Here is a 15,383-nt window from a genome sequence, read left to right on the forward strand (position 1 = left end):
TTGATTGTGATTATCTGTTCAAACTTTGTAATATGGAGAACATTTGGAAAAGGTAAGGAGATTTAAACTCAAAGTGACTGGCTGGCTACGGTGGGGTAGTGGAAATTGGAAATGAGAGGGGTGTCTTTCTGTCTCAATCTGTGTGTGCGTCTGCACGTAAACGTGCGTGTGTGTGCATTAGTTTATGTAAGTAGTGTAACCCATGTAACAATGGTAACGTTACAGCGCATGGTAGCTGGGGTTTATTATCGGTCCTTGTTTTACGGACATTTGAACATACGAGAGCAGTAACCATGATGGCGTTTTTTGTTGATTGATTCGTAGACTAGGTTAAAAAACGTCAGGATGGCCGAGCGGTCTAAGGCGCTGCGTTCAGGTCGCAGTCTCCTCTGGAGGCGTGGGTTCGAATCCCACTTCTGACATTTCATTTGGCTCTCGTTGATTGTGATTATCTGTTCAAACTTTGTAACATGGAGAACATTTGGAAAAGGTAAGGAGATTTAAACTCAAAGTGACTGGCTGGCTACGGTGGGGTAGTGGAAATTGGAAATGAGACGGGTGTCTTTCTGTCTGAATCTTTGTGTGCACGTCCGTGTCTGTGCATTAGTTTATGTAAGTAGTGTAATCCATGTAACTATGGTAAGGTTACAGCACATGGTAGCTGGGGTTTATTATGGGTCCATGTTTTACGGACATTTGTACATACGAGAGCAGTAACCATGATGGTGTGTTGTGTTTATTGATTCGAAGGGTCTGATGAAATGAGTCAGGATGGCCGAGCGGTCTAAGGCGCTGCGTTCAGGTCGCAGTCTCCCCTGGAGGCGTGGGTTCGAATCCCACTTCTGACACTTCATTTGGATCTCTTTGATTGTGATTATCTGTTCAAACTTTGTAATATGGAGAACATTTGGAAAAGGTAAGGAGATTTAAACTCAAAGTGACTGGCTGGCTACGGTGGGGTAGTGGAAATTGGAAATGAGAGGGGTGTCTTTCTGTCTCAATCTGTGTGTGCGTCTGCACGTAAACGTGCGTGTGTGTGCATTTGTTTATGTAAGTAGTGTAACCCATGTAACAATGGTAACGTTACAGCGCATGGTAGCTGGGGTTTATTATCGGTCCTTGTTTTACGGACATTTGAACATACGAGAGCAGTAACCATGATGGCGTTTTTTGTTGATTGATTCGTAGACTAGGTTAAAAAACGTCAGGATGGCCGAGCGGTCTAAGGCGCTGCGTTCAGGTCGCAGTCTCCTCTGGAGGCGTGGGTTCGAATCCCACTTCTGACATTTCATTTGGCTCTCGTTGATTGTGATTATCTGTTCAAACTTTGTAACATGGAGAACATTTGGAAAAGGTAAGGAGATTTAAACTCAAAGTGACTGGCTGGCTACGGTGGGGTAGTGGAAATTGGAAATGAGAGGGGTGTCTTTCTGTCTCAATCTGAGTGTGCGTGTGCTCGTAAACGTGCGTAAGTGTGCATTAGTTTATGTAAGTTGTGTAACCCATGTAACAATGGTAACGTTACAGCGCATGGTAGCTGGGGTTTATTATCGGTCCTTGTTTTACGGACATTTGAACATACGAGAGCAGTAACCATGATGGCGTTTTTTGTTGATTGATTCGAAGGGTCTGATTTAATACGTCAGGATGGCCGAGCGGTCTAAGGCGCTGCGTTCAGGTCGCAGTCTCCTCTGGAGGCGTGGGTTCGAATCCCACTTCTGACATTATATTTGGATCTCGTTGATTGTGACTAACTGTTCAAACATTGTAATATGAAGAACATGTGGAAAAGGTAAGGAGGTTTAAACTCAAAGTGACTGGCTGGCTACTTTGGGGTAGTAGAAAGGGGAAATGAGACGGGTGTCTTTCTGTCTCAATCTTTGTGTGCACGTCCGTGTCTGTGCATTAGTTTATGTAAGTAGTGTAATCCATGTAACTATGGTAAGGTTACAGCACATGGTAGCTGGGGTTTATTATGGGTCCATGTTTTACGGACATTTGAACATACGAGAGCAGTAACCATGATGGTGTGTTGTGTTTATTGATTCGTAGACTATGTTAAAAAACGTCAGGATGGACGAGCGGTCAAAGGCGCTGCGTTCTGGTCGCAGTCTCCTCTGGAGGCGTGGGTTAGAATCCCACTTCTGACAATTCATTTGGATCTCTTTGATTGTGACTAACTGTTCAAACATTGTAATATGAAGAACATGTGGAAAAGGTAAGGAGGTTTAAACTCAAAGTGACTGGCTGGCTACTTTGGGGTAGTAGAAAGGGGAAATGAGACGGGTGTCTTTCTGTCTGAATCTTTGTGTGCACGTCCGTGTCTGTGCATTAGTTTATGTAAGTAGTGTAATCCATGTAACTATGGTAAGGTTACAGCACATGGTAGCTGGGGTTTATTATGGGTCCATGTTTTACGGACATTTGTACATACGAGAGCAGTAACCATGATGGTGTGTTGTGTTTATTGATTCGAAGGGTCTGATGAAATAAGTCAGGATGGCCGAGCGGTCTAAGGCGCTGCGTTCAGGTCGCAGTCTCCCCTGGAGGCGTGGGTTCGAATCCCACTTCTGACACTTCATTTGGATCTCTTTGATTGTGATTATCTGTTCAAACTTTGTAATATGGAGAACATTTGGAAAAGGTAAGGAGATTTAAACTCAAAGTGACTGGCTGGCTACGGTGGGGTAGTGGAAATTGGAAATGAGAGGGGTGTCTTTCTGTCTCAATCTGTGTGTGCGTCTGCACGTAAACGTGCGTGTGTGTGCATTAGTTTATGTAAGTAGTGTAACCCATGTAACAATGGTAACGTTACAGCGCATGGTAGCTGGGGTTTATTATCGGTCCTTGTTTTACGGACATTTGAACATACGAGAGCAGTAACCATGATGGCGTTTTTTGTTGATTGATTCGTAGACTAGGTTAAAAAACATCAGGATGGCCGAGCGGTCTAAGGCGCTGCGTTCAGGTCGCAGTCTCCTCTGGAGGCGTGGGTTCGAATCCCACTTCTGACATTTCATTTGGCTCTCGTTGATTGTGATTATCTGTTCAAACTTTGTAACATGGAGAACATTTGGAAAAGGTAAGGAGATTTAAACTCAAAGTGACTGGCTGGCTACGGTGGGGTAGTGGAAATTGGAAATGAGAGGGGTGTCTTTCTGTCTCAATCTGAGTGTGCGTGTGCTCGTAAACGTGCGTAAGTGTGCATTAGTTTATGTAAGTTGTGTAACCCATGTAACAATGGTAACGTTACAGCGCATGGTAGCTGGGGTTTATTATCGGTCCTTGTTTTACGGACATTTGAACATACGAGAGCAGTAACCATGATGGCGTTTTTTGTTGATTGATTCGAAGGGTCTGATTTAATACGTCAGGATGGCCGAGCGGTCTAAGGCGCTGCGTTCAGGTCGCAGTCTCCTCTGGAGGCGTGGGTTCGAATCCCACGTCTGACATAATATTTGGATCTCGTTGATTGTTGTTATCTGTTCAAACTATGTTATATGGAGAACATTTGAAAAAGGTAAGGAGGTTTAAACTCAAAGTGACTGGCTGGCTACGGTGGGGTAGAGGAAATTGGTAATGAGAGGGGTGTCAATCTGTCTCAATCTGTGTGTGTGCACGTGCATGTGTGTGCATTAGTTCATGTAAGTTGTGTAATCCATGTAACTATTGTAAGGTTACAGAGCATGGTAGCTGGGGTTTATTATCGGTCCTTGTTTTACGAACATTTGAACATACGAGTGCAGTAACCATGATGGTGTGTTGTGTTGATTGATTCGAAGGGAAATGTTGAAATTCGTCAGGATGGCCGAGCGGTCAAAGGCTCTGCGTTCAGGTCGCAGTCTCCTCTGGTGGCGTGGGTTCGAATCCCACTTCTGACACTACAATTGGATCTCGATGTTTGTGATTATCAGTTCAAACTTTGTAATATGGGGAACATTTGGAAAAGGTAAGGAGATTTAAACTCAAAATGATTGGCTGGCTGCGGTGGGGTACTGTAAAAGGGTAATGAGATGGGTGTCTATTTGTCTCAATCTGTGTGTGTGCACGTCCGTGTCTGTGCATTAGTTTATGTAAGTAGTGTAATCCATGTAACTATGGTAAGGTTACAGCGCATGGAAGCTGTGGTTTATTATCGGTCCTTGTTTTACGGACATTTGAACATACGAGAGCAGTAACCATGATGGTGTGTTGCGTTGATTGATTTGAAGGGTCTGATACAATACGTCAGGTTGGCCGAGCGGTCTAAGGCGCTGCGTTCAGGTCGCAGTCTCCTCTGGAGGCGTGGGTTCGAATCCCACTTCTGACATTTCATTTGGCTCTCGTTGATTGTGATTATCTGTTCAAACTTTGTAATATGGAGAACATTTGGAAAAGGTAAGGAGATTTAAACTCAAAGTGACTGGCTGGCTACGGTGGGGTAGTGGAAAATGGAAATGAGAGGATTGTCTTTCTGCCTCAATCTGTGTGTGCGTGTGCTCGTAAACGTGCGTGTGTGTGTGCATTAGTTTATGTCAGTAGTGTAACCCATCTAACAATGGTAACGTTACAGCGCATGGTAGCTGGGGTTTATTATCGGCCCTTGTTTTACAGACATTTGAACATACGAGAGCAGTAACCATGATGGCGTTTTCTGTTGATTGATTCGAAGGGTCTGCTGCAATACGTCAGGATGGCCGAGCGGTCTAAGGCGCTGCGTTCAGGTCGCAGTCTCCACTGGAGGCGTGGGTTCGAATCCCACTTCTGACATTATATTTGGATCTCGTTGATTGTGACTAACTGTTCAAACATTGTAATATGAAGAACATGTGGAAAAGGTAAGGAGGTTTAAACTCAAAGTGACTGGCTGGCTACTTTGGGGTAGTAGAAAGGGGAAATGAGACGGGTGTCTTTCTGTCTCAATCTTTGTGTGCAAGTCCGTGTCTGTGCATTAGTTTATGTAAGTAGTGTAATCCATGTAACTATGGTAAGGTTACAGCACATGGTAGCTGGGGTTTATTATGGGTCCATGTTTTACGGACATTTGAACATACGAGAGCAGTAACCATGATGGTGTGTTGTGTTTATTGATTCGTAGACTTTGTTAAAAAACGTCAGGATGGACGAGCGGTCAAAGGCGCTGCGTTCTGGTCGCAGTCTCCTCTGGAGGCGTGGGTTAGAATCCCACTTCTGACAATTCATTTGGATCTCTTTGATTGTGACTAACTGTTCAAACATTGTAATATGAAGAACATGTGGAAAAGGTAAGGAGGTTTAAACTCAAAGTGACTGGCTGGCTACTTTGGGGTAGTAGAAAGGGGAAATGAGACGGGTGTCTTTCTGTCTGAATCTTTGTGTGCACGTCCGTGTCTGTGCATTAGTTTATGTAAGTAGTGTAATCCATGTAACTATGGTAAGGTTACAGCACATGGTAGCTGGGGTTTATTATGGGTCCATGTTTTACGGACATTTGTACATACGAGAGCAGTAACCATGATGGTGTGTTGTGTTTATTGATTCGAAGGGTCTGATGAAATAAGTCAGGATGGCCGAGCGGTCTAAGGCGCTGCGTTCAGGTCGCAGTCTCCCCTGGAGGCGTCGGTTAGAATCCCACTTCTGACAATTCATATGGATCTCTTTGATTGTGACTAACTGTTCAAACATTGTAATATGAAGAACATGTGGAAAAGGTAAGGAGGTTTAAACTCAAAGTGACTGGCTGGCTACTTTGGGGTAGTAGAAAGGGGAAATGAGACGGGTGTCTTTCTGTCTGAATCTTTGTGTGCACGTCCGTGTCTGTGCATTAGTTTATGTAAGTAGTGTAATCCATGTAACTATGGTAAGGTTACAGCACATGGTAGCTGGGGTTTATTATGGGTCCATGTTTTACGGACATTTGTACATACGAGAGCAGTAACCATGATGGTGTGTTGTGTTTATTGATTCGAAGGGTCTGAAGAAATAAGTCAGGATGGCCGAGCGGTCTAAGGCGCTGCGTTCAGGTCGCAGTCTCCCCTGGAGGCGTGGGTTCGAATCCCACTTCTGACACTTCATTTGGATCTCTTTGATTGTGATTATCTGTTCAAACTTTGTAATATGGAGAACATTTGGAAAAGGTAAGGAGATTTAAACTCAAAGTGACTGGCTGGCTACGGTGGGGTAGTGGAAATTGGAAATGAGAGGGGTGTCTTTCTGTCTCAATCTGTGTGTGCGTCTGCACGTAAACGTGCGTGTGTGTGCATTAGTTTATGTAAGTAGTGTAACCCATGTAACAATGGTAACGTTACAGCGCATGGTAGCTGGGGTCTATTATCGGTCCTTGTTTTACGGACATTTGAACATACGAGAGCAGTAACCATGATGGCGTTTTTTGTTGATTGATTCGTAGACTAGGTTAAAAAACGTCAGGCTGGCCGAGCGGTCTAAGGCGCTGCGTTCAGGTCGCAGTCTCCTCTGGAGGCGTGGGTTCGAATCCCACTTCTGACATTTCATTTGGCTCTCGTTGATTGTGATTATCTGTTCAAACTTTGTAACATGGAGAACATTTGGAAAAGGTAAGGAGATTTAAACTCAAAGTGACTGGCTGGCTACGGTGGGGTAGTGGAAATTGGAAATGAGAGGGGTGTCTTTCTGTCTCAATCTGAGTGTGCGTGTGCTCGTAAACGTGCGTAAGTGTGCATTAGTTTATGTAAGTAGTGTAACCCATGTAACAATGGTAACGTTACAGCGCATGGTAGCTGGGGTTTATTATCGGTCCTTGTTTTACGGACATTTGAACATACGAGAGCAGTAACCATGATGGCGTTTTTTGTTGATTGATTCGAAGGGTCTGATGTAATACGTCAGGATGGCCGAGCGGTCTAAGGCGCTGCGTTCAGGTCGCAGTCTCCTCTGGAGGCGTGGGTTCGAATCCCACGCCTGACATAATATTTGGATCTCGTTGATTGTGACTAACTGTTCAAACATTGTAATATGAAGAACATGTGGAAAAGGTAAGGAGGTTTAAACTCAAAGTGACTGGCTGGCTACTTTGGGGTAGTAGAAAGGGGAAATGAGACGGGTGTCTTTCTGTCTCAATCTTTGTGTGCACGTCCGTGTCTGTGCATTAGTTTATGTAAGTAGTGTAATCCATGTAACTATGGTAAGGTTACAGCACATGGTAGCTGGGGTTCATTATGGGTCCATGTTTTACGGACATTTGAACATACGAGAGCAGTAACCATGATGGTGTGTTGTGTTTATTGATTCGTAGACTATGTTAAAAAACGTCAGGATGGACGAGCGGTCAAAGGCGCTGCGTTCTGGTCGCAGTCTCCTCTGGAGGCGTGGGTTAGAATCCCACTTCTGACAATTCATTTGGATCTCTTTGATTGTGACTAACTGTTCAAACATTGTAATATGAAGAACATGTGGAAAAGGTAAGGAGGTTTAAACTCAAAGTGACTGGCTGGCTACTTTGGGGTAGTAGAAAGGGGAAATGAGACGGGTGTCTTTCTGTCTGAATCTTTGTGTGCACGTCCGTGTCTGTGCATTAGTTTATGTAAGTAGTGTAATCCATGTAACTATGGTAAGGTTACAGCACATGGTAGCTGGGGTTTATTATGGGTCCATGTTTTACGGACATTTGTACATACGAGAGCAGTAACCATGATGGTGTGTTGTGTTTATTGATTCGAAGGGTCTGATAAAATACGTCAGGATGGCCGAGCGGTCTAAGGCGCTGCGTTCAGGTCGCAGTCTCCTCTGGAGGCGTGGGTTCGAATCCCACTTCTGACATTTCATTTTTGGCTCTCTTTGATTGTGATTATCTGTTCAAACTTTGTAATATGGAGAACATTTGGAAAAGGTAAGGAGATTTAAACTCAAAGTGACTGGCTGGCTACGGTGGGGTAGTGGAAATTGGAAATGAGAGGGGTGTCTTTCTGTCTCAATCTGTGTGTGCGTCTGCACGTAAACGTGCGTGTGTGTGCATTAGTTTATGTAAGTAGTGTAACCCATGTAACAATGGTGACGTTACAGCGCATGGTAGCTGGGGTTTATTATCGGTCCTTGTTTTACGGACATTTGAACATACGAGAGCAGTAACCATGATGGCGGTTTTTGTTGATTGTTTCTTAGACTAGGTTAAAAAACGTCAGGATGGCCGAGCGGTCTAAGGCGCTGCGTTCAGGTCGAAGTCTTCTCTGGAGGCGTGGGTTCGAATCCCACTTCTGACATTTCATTTGGCTCTCGTTGATTGTGATTATCTGTTCAAACTTTGTAACATGGAGAACATTTGGAAAAGGTAAGGAGATTTAAACTCAAAGTGACTGGCTGGCTACGGTGGGGTAGTGGAAATTGGAAATGAGAGGGGTGTCTTTCTGTCTCAATCTGAGTGTGCGTGTGCTCGTAAACGTGCGTGAGTGTGCATTAGTTTATGTAAGTAGTGTAACCCATGTAACAATGGTAACGTTACAGCGCATGGTAGCTGGGTTTTATTATCGGTCCTTGTTTTACGGACATTTGAACATACGAGAGCAGTAACCATGATGGCGTTTTTTGTTGATTGATTCGAAGGGTCTGATGTAATACGTCAGGATGGCCGAGCGGTCTAAGGTGCTGCGTTCAGGTCGCAGTCTCCTCTGGAGGCGTGGGTTCGAATCCCACGTCTGACATAATATTTGGATCTCGTTGATTGTTGTTATCTGTTCAAACTATGTTATATGGAGAACATTTGGAAAAGGTAAGGAGGTTTAAACTCAAAGTGACTGGCTGGCTACGGTGGGGTAGAGGAAATTGGTAATGAGAGGGGTGTCAATCTGTCTCAATCTGTGTGTGTGCACGTGCATGTGTGTGCATTAGTTCATGTAAGTAGTGTAATCCATGTAACTATTGTAAGGTTACAGAGCATGGTAGCTGGGGTTTATTATCGGTCCTTGTTTTACGAACATTTGTACATACGAGAGCAGTAACCATGATGGTGTGTTGTGTTTATTGATTCGAAGGGTCTGATGAAATAAGTCAGGATGGCCGAGCGGTCTAAGGCGCTGCGTTCAGGTCGCAGTCTCCCCTGGAGGCGTGGGTTCGAATCCCACTTCTGACACTTCATTTGGATCTCTTTGATTGTGATTATCTGTTCAAACTTTGTAATATGGAGAACATTTGGAAAAGGTAAGGAGATTTAAACTCAAAGTGACTGGCTGGCTACGGTGGGGTAGTGGAAATTGGAAATGAGAGGGGTGTCTTTCTGTCTCAATCTGTGTGTGCGTCTGCACGTAAACGTGCGTGTGCATTAGTTTATGTAAGTAGTGTAACCCATGTAACAATGGTAACGTTACAGCGCATGGTAGCTGGGGTTTATTATCGGTCCTTGTTTTACGGACATTTGAACATACGAGAGCAGTAACCATGATGGCGTTTTTTGTTGATTGATTCGTAGACTAGGTTAAAAAACGTCAGGATGGCCGAGCGGTCTAAGGCGCTGCGTTCAGGTCGCAGTCTCCTCTGGAGGCGTGGGTTCGAATCCCACTTCTGACATTTCATTTGGCTCTCGTTGATTGTGATTATCTGTTCAAACTTTGTAACATGGAGAACATTTGGAAAAGGTAAGGAGATTTAAACTCAAAGTGACTGGCTGGCTACGGTGGGGTAGTGGAAATTGGAAATGAGAGGGGTGTCTTTCTGTCTCAATCTGAGTGTGCGTGTGCTCGTAAACGTGCGTAAGTGTGCATTAGTTTATGTAAGTAGTGTAACCCATGTAACAATGGTAACGTTACAGCGCATGGTAGCTGGGGTTTATTATCGGTCCTTGTTTTACGGACATTTGAACATACGAGAGCAGTAACCATGATGGCGTTTTTTGTTGATTGATTCGAAGGGTCTGATGTAATTCGTCAGGATGGCCGAGCGGTCTAAGGCGCTGCGTTCAGGTCGCAGTCTCCTCTGGAGGCGTGGGTTCGAATCCCACGTCTGACATAATATTTGGATCTCGTTGATTGTTGTTATCTGTTCAAACTATGTTATATGGAGAACATTTGAAAAAGGTAAGGAGGTTTAAACTCAAAGTGACTGGCTGGCTACGGTGGGGTAGAGGAAATTGGTAATGAGAGGGGTGTCAATCTGTCTCAATCTGTGTGTGTGCACGTGCATGTGTGTGCATTAGTTCATGTAAGTAGTGTAATCCATGTATCTATTGTAAGGTTACAGAGCATGGTAGCTGGGGTTTATTATCGGTCCTTGTTTTACGAACATTTGAACATACGAGTGCAGTAACAATGATGGTGTGTTGTGTTGATTGATTCGAATGGAAATGTTGAAATTCGTCAGGATGGCCGAGCGGTCTAAGGCTCTGCGTTCAGGTCGCAGTCTCCTCTGGTGGCGTGGGTTCGAATCCAACTTCTGACACTACAATTGGATCTCGATGTTTGTGATTATCAGTTCAAACTTTGTAATATGGGCAACATTTGGAAAAGGTAAGGAGATTTAAACTCAAAATGATTGGCTGGCTGCGGTGGGGTAGTGTAAAAGGGTAATGAGATGGGTGTCTTATTGTCTCAATCTGTGTGTGTGCACGTCCGTGTCTGTGCATTAGTTTATGTAAGTAGTGTAATCCATGTAACTATGGTAAGGTTACAGCGCATGGAAGCTGTGGTTTATTATCGGTCCTTGTTTTACGGACATTTGAACATACGAGAGCAGTAACCATGATGGTGTGTTGCGTTGATTGATTTGAAGGGTCTTATACAATACGTCAGGTTGGCCGAGCGGTCTAAGGCGCTGCGTTCAGGTCGCAGTCTCTTCTGGAGGCGTGGGTTCGAATCCCACTTCTGACATTTCATTTGGCTCTCGTTGATTGTGATTATCTGTTCAAACTTTGTAACATGGAGAACATTTGGAAAAGGTAAGGAGATTTAAACTCAAAGTGACTGGCTGGCTACGGTGGGGTAGTGGAAAATGGAAATGAGAGGATTGTCTTTCTGCCTCAATCTGTGTGTGCGTGTGCTCGTAAACGTGCGTGTGTGTGTGCATTAGTTTATGTCAGTAGTGTAACCCATCTAACAATGGTAACGTTACAGCGCATGGTAGCTGGGGTTTATTATCGGCCCTTGTTTTACAGACATTTGAACATACGAGAGCAGTAACCATGATGGCGTTTTTTGTTGATTGATTCGAAGGGTCTGATGCAATACGTCAGGATGGCCGAGCGGTCTAAGGCGCTGCGTTCAGGTCGCAGTCTCCACTGGAGGCGTGGGTTCGATTCCCACTTCTGACATTATATTTGGATCTCGTTGATTGTGACTAACTGTTCAAACATTGTAATATGAAGAACATGTGGAAAAGGTAAGGAGGTTTAAACTCAAAGTGACTGGCTGGCTACTTTGGGGTAGTAGAAAGGGGAAATGAGACGGGTGTCTTTCTGTCTCAATCTTTGTGTGCACGTCCGTGTCTGTGCATTAGTTTATGTAAGTAGTGTAATCCATGTAACTATGGTAAGGTTACAGCACATGGTAGCTGGGGTTTATTATGGGTCCATGTTTTACGGACATTTGTACATACGAGAGCAGTAACCATGATGGTGTGTTGTGTTTATTGATTCGAAGGGTCTGATGAAATTAGTCAGGATGGCCGAGCGGTCTAAGGCGCTGCGTTCAGGTCGCAGTCTCCCCTGGAGGCGTGGGTTCGAATCCCACTTCTGACACTTCATTTGGATCTCTTTGATTGTGATTATCTGTTCAAACTTTGTAATATGGAGAACATTTGGAAAAGGTAAGGAGATTTAAACTCAAAGTGACTGGCTGGCTACGGTGGGGTAGTGGAAATTGGAAATGAGAGGGGTGTCTTTCTGTCTCAATCTGTGTGTGCGTCTGCACGTAAACGTGCGTGTGTGTGCATTAGTTTATGTAAGTAGTGTAACCCATGTAACAATGGTAACGTTACAGCGCATGGTAGCTGGGGTTTATTATCGGTCCTTGTTTTACGGACATTTGAACATACGAGAGCAGTAACCATGATGGCGTTTTTTGTTGATTGATTCGTAGACTAGGTTAAAAAACGTCAGGATGGCCGAGCGGTCTAAGGCGCTGCGTTCAGGTCGCAGTCTCCTCTGGAGGCGTGGGTTCGAATCCCACTTCTGACATTTCATTTGGCTCTCGTTGATTGTGATTATCTGTTCAAACTTTGTAACATGGAGAACATTTGGAAAAGGTAAGGAGATTTAAACTCAAAGTGACTGGCAGGCTACGGTGGGGTAGTGGAAATTGGAAATGAGAGGGGTGTCTTTCTGTCTCAATCTGAGTGTGCGTGTGCTCGTAAACGTGCGTAAGTGTGCATTAGTTTATGTAAGTAGTGTAACCCATGTAACAATGGTAACGTTACAGCGCATGGTAGCTGGGGTTTATTATCGGTCCTTGTTTTACGGACATTTGAACATACGAGAGCAGTAACCATGATGGCGTTTTTTGTTGATTGATTCGAAGGGTCAGATTTAATACGTCAGGATGGCCGAGTGGTATAAGGCGCTGCGTTCAGGTCGCAGTCTCCTCTGGAGGCGTGGGTTCGAATCCCATGTCTGACATAATATTTGGATCTCGTTGATTGTTGTTATCTGTTCAAACTATGTTATATGGAGAACATTTGAAAAAGGTAAGGAGGTTTAAACTCAAAGTGACTGGCTGGCTACGGTGGGGTAGAGGAAATTGGTAATGAGAGGGGTGTCAATCTGTCTCAATCTGTGTGTGTGCACGTGCATGTGTGTGCATTAGTTCATGTAAGTAGTGTAATCCATGTAACTATTGTAAGGTTACAGAGCATGGTAGCTGGGGTTTATTATCGGTCCTTGTTTTACGAACATTTGAACATACGAGTGCAGTAACCATGATGGTGTGTTGTGTTGATTGATTCGAAGGGAAATGTTGAAATTCGTCAGGATGGCCGAGCGGTCTAAGGCTCTGCGTTCAGGTCGCAGTCTCCTCTGGTGGCGTGGGTTCGAATCCAACTTCTGACACTACAATTGGATCTCGATGTTTGTGATTATCAGTTCAAACTTTGTAATATGGGCAACATTTGGAAAAGGTAAGGAGATTTAAACTCAAAATGATTGGCTGGCTGCGGTGGGGTAGTGTAAAAGGGTAATGAGATGGGTGTCTTTTTGTCTCAATCTGTGTGTGTGCACGTCCGTGTCTGTGCATTAGTTTATGTAAGTAGTGTAATCCATGTAACTATGGTAAGGTTACAGCGCATGGAAGCTGTGGTTTATTATCGGTCCTTGTTTTACGGACATTTGAACATACGAGAGCAGTAACCATGATGGTGTGTTGCGTTGATTGATTTGAAGGGTCTTATACAATACGTCAGGTTGGCCGAGCGGTCTAAGGCGCTGCGTTCAGGTCGCAGTCTCTTCTGGAGGCGTGGGTTCGAATCCCACTTCTGACATTTCATTTGGCTCTCGTTGATTGTGATTATCTGTTCAAACTTTGTAACATGGAGAACATTTGGAAAAGGTAAGGAGATTTAAACTCAAAGTGACTGGCTGGCTACGGTGGGGTAGTGGAAAATGGAAATGAGAGGATTGTCTTTCTGCCTCAATCTGTGTGTGCGTGTGCTCGTAAACGTGCGTGTGTGTGTGCATTAGTTTATGTCAGTAGTGTAACCCATCTAACAATGGTAACGTTACAGCGCATGGTAGCTGGGGTTTATTATCGGCCCTTGTTTTACAGACATTTGAACATACGAGAGCAGTAACCATGATGGCGTTTTTTGTTGATTGATTCGAAGGGTCTGATGCAATACGTCAGGCTGGCCGAGCGGTCTAAGGCGCTGCGTTCAGGTCGCAGTCTCCACTGGAGGCGTGGGTTTGATTCCCACTTCTGACATTATATTTGGATCTCGTTGATTGTGACTAACTGTTCAAACATTGTAATATGAAGAACATGTGGAAAAGGTAAGGAGGTTTAAACTCAAAGTGACTGGCTGGCTACTTTGGGGTAGTAGAAAGGGGAAATGAGACGGGTGTCTTTCTGTCTCAATCTTTGTGTGCACGTCCGTGTCTGTGCATTAGTTTATGTAAGTAGTGTAATCCATGTAACTATGGTAAGGTTACAGCACATGGTAGCTGGGGTTTATTATGGGTCCATGTTTTACGGACATTTGTACATACGAGAGCAGTAACCATGATGGTGTGTTGTGTTTATTGATTCGAAGGGTCTGATGAAATAAGTCAGGATGGCCGAGCGGTCTAAGGCGCTGCGTTCAGGTCGCAGTCTCCCCTGGAGGCGTGGGTTCGAATCCCACTTCTGACACTTCATTTGGATCTCTTTGATTGTGATTATCTGTTCAAACTTTGTAATATGGAGAACATTTGGAAAAGGTAAGGAGATTTAAACTCAAAGTGACTGGCTGGCTACGGTGGGGTAGTGGAAATTGGAAATGAGAGGGGTGTCTTTCTGTCTCAATCTGTGTGTGCGTCTGCACGTAAACGTGCGTGTGTGTGCATTAGTTTATGTAAGTAGTGTAACCCATGTAACAATGGTAACGTTACAGCGCATGGTAGCTGGGGTTTATTATCGGTCCTTGTTTTACGGACATTTGAACATACGAGAGCAGTAACCATGATGGCGTTTTTTGTTGATTGATTCGTAGACTAGGTTAAAAAACGTCAGGATGGCCGAGCGGTCTAAGGCGCTGCGTTCAGGTCGCAGTCTCCTCTGGAGGCGTGGGTTCGAATCCCACTTCTGACATTTCATTTGGCTCTCGTTGATTGTGATTATCTGTTCAAACTTTGTAACATGGAGAACATTTGGAAAAGGTAAGGAGATTTAAACTCAAAGTGACTGGCAGGCAACGGTGGGGTAGTGGAAATTGGAAATGAGAGGGGTGTCTTTCTGTCTCAATCTGAGTGTGCGTGTGCTCGTAAACGTGCGTAAGTGTGCATTAGTTTATGTAAGTAGTGTAACCCATGTAACAATGGTAACGTTACAGCGCATGGTAGCTGGGGTTTATTATCGGTCCTTGTTTTACGGACATTTGAACATACGAGAGCAGTAACCATGATGGCGTTTTTTGTTGATTGATTCGAAGGGTCAGATATAATACGTCAGGATGGCCGAGCGGTCTAAGGCGCTGCGTTCAGGTCGCAGTCTCCTCTGGAGGCGTGGGTTCGAATCCCACGTCTGACATAATATTTGGATCTCGTTGATTGTTGTTATCTGTTCAAACTATGTTATATGGAGAACATTTGAAAAAGGTAAGGAGGTTTAAACTCAAAGTGACTGGCTGGCTACGGTGGGGTAGAGGAAATTGGTAATGAGAGGGGTGTCAATCTGTCTCAATCTGTGTGTGTGCACGTGCATGTGTGTGCATTAGTTCATGTAAGTAGTGTAATCCATGTAACTATTGTAAGGTTACAGAGCATGGTAGCTGGGGTTTAT

The 15,383-nt window shown here is 44.3% G+C and overlaps 12 non-coding genes across 12 annotated transcripts; all 12 read left to right on the forward strand.

Annotated features, from left to right (window-relative positions):
* The first annotated feature begins 339 nt into the window (after nucleotides 1-339).
* Nucleotides 340-422, forward strand: trnal-cag (transfer RNA leucine (anticodon CAG)). Its single transcript has one exon. It is a non-coding gene; the product is annotated as a tRNA-Leu (tRNA).
* Nucleotides 423-1,203: 781 nt separating this feature from the next.
* Nucleotides 1,204-1,286, forward strand: trnal-cag (transfer RNA leucine (anticodon CAG)). Its single transcript has one exon. It is a non-coding gene; the product is annotated as a tRNA-Leu (tRNA).
* Nucleotides 1,287-1,641: 355 nt separating this feature from the next.
* trnal-cag (transfer RNA leucine (anticodon CAG)) lies at nucleotides 1,642-1,724 on the forward strand. The gene has a single exon. It is a non-coding gene; the product is annotated as a tRNA-Leu (tRNA).
* Nucleotides 1,725-2,067: 343 nt separating this feature from the next.
* Nucleotides 2,068-2,150, forward strand: trnaq-cug (transfer RNA glutamine (anticodon CUG)). The gene has a single exon. It is a non-coding gene; the product is annotated as a tRNA-Gln (tRNA).
* A 2,516-nt stretch (nucleotides 2,151-4,666) lies between these two features.
* trnal-cag (transfer RNA leucine (anticodon CAG)) lies at nucleotides 4,667-4,749 on the forward strand. Its single transcript has one exon. It is a non-coding gene; the product is annotated as a tRNA-Leu (tRNA).
* A 343-nt stretch (nucleotides 4,750-5,092) lies between these two features.
* On the forward strand, nucleotides 5,093-5,175 carry trnaq-cug (transfer RNA glutamine (anticodon CUG)). Its single transcript has one exon. It is a non-coding gene; the product is annotated as a tRNA-Gln (tRNA).
* Nucleotides 5,176-7,246: 2,071 nt separating this feature from the next.
* trnaq-cug (transfer RNA glutamine (anticodon CUG)) lies at nucleotides 7,247-7,329 on the forward strand. Its single transcript has one exon. It is a non-coding gene; the product is annotated as a tRNA-Gln (tRNA).
* Nucleotides 7,330-7,672: 343 nt separating this feature from the next.
* trnal-cag (transfer RNA leucine (anticodon CAG)) lies at nucleotides 7,673-7,755 on the forward strand. The gene has a single exon. It is a non-coding gene; the product is annotated as a tRNA-Leu (tRNA).
* A 1,657-nt stretch (nucleotides 7,756-9,412) lies between these two features.
* On the forward strand, nucleotides 9,413-9,495 carry trnal-cag (transfer RNA leucine (anticodon CAG)). The gene has a single exon. It is a non-coding gene; the product is annotated as a tRNA-Leu (tRNA).
* A 1,652-nt stretch (nucleotides 9,496-11,147) lies between these two features.
* Nucleotides 11,148-11,230, forward strand: trnal-cag (transfer RNA leucine (anticodon CAG)). The gene has a single exon. It is a non-coding gene; the product is annotated as a tRNA-Leu (tRNA).
* A 781-nt stretch (nucleotides 11,231-12,011) lies between these two features.
* Nucleotides 12,012-12,094, forward strand: trnal-cag (transfer RNA leucine (anticodon CAG)). The gene has a single exon. It is a non-coding gene; the product is annotated as a tRNA-Leu (tRNA).
* Nucleotides 12,095-14,610: 2,516 nt separating this feature from the next.
* Nucleotides 14,611-14,693, forward strand: trnal-cag (transfer RNA leucine (anticodon CAG)). The gene has a single exon. It is a non-coding gene; the product is annotated as a tRNA-Leu (tRNA).
* The last annotated feature ends 690 nt before the right edge of the window (nucleotides 14,694-15,383 follow it).

Source organism: Gadus macrocephalus, chromosome 2, assembly GCF_031168955.1.
Source record: "Gadus macrocephalus chromosome 2, ASM3116895v1".
NCBI classification, from domain to species: Eukaryota; Metazoa; Chordata; class Actinopteri; order Gadiformes; family Gadidae; genus Gadus; species Gadus macrocephalus.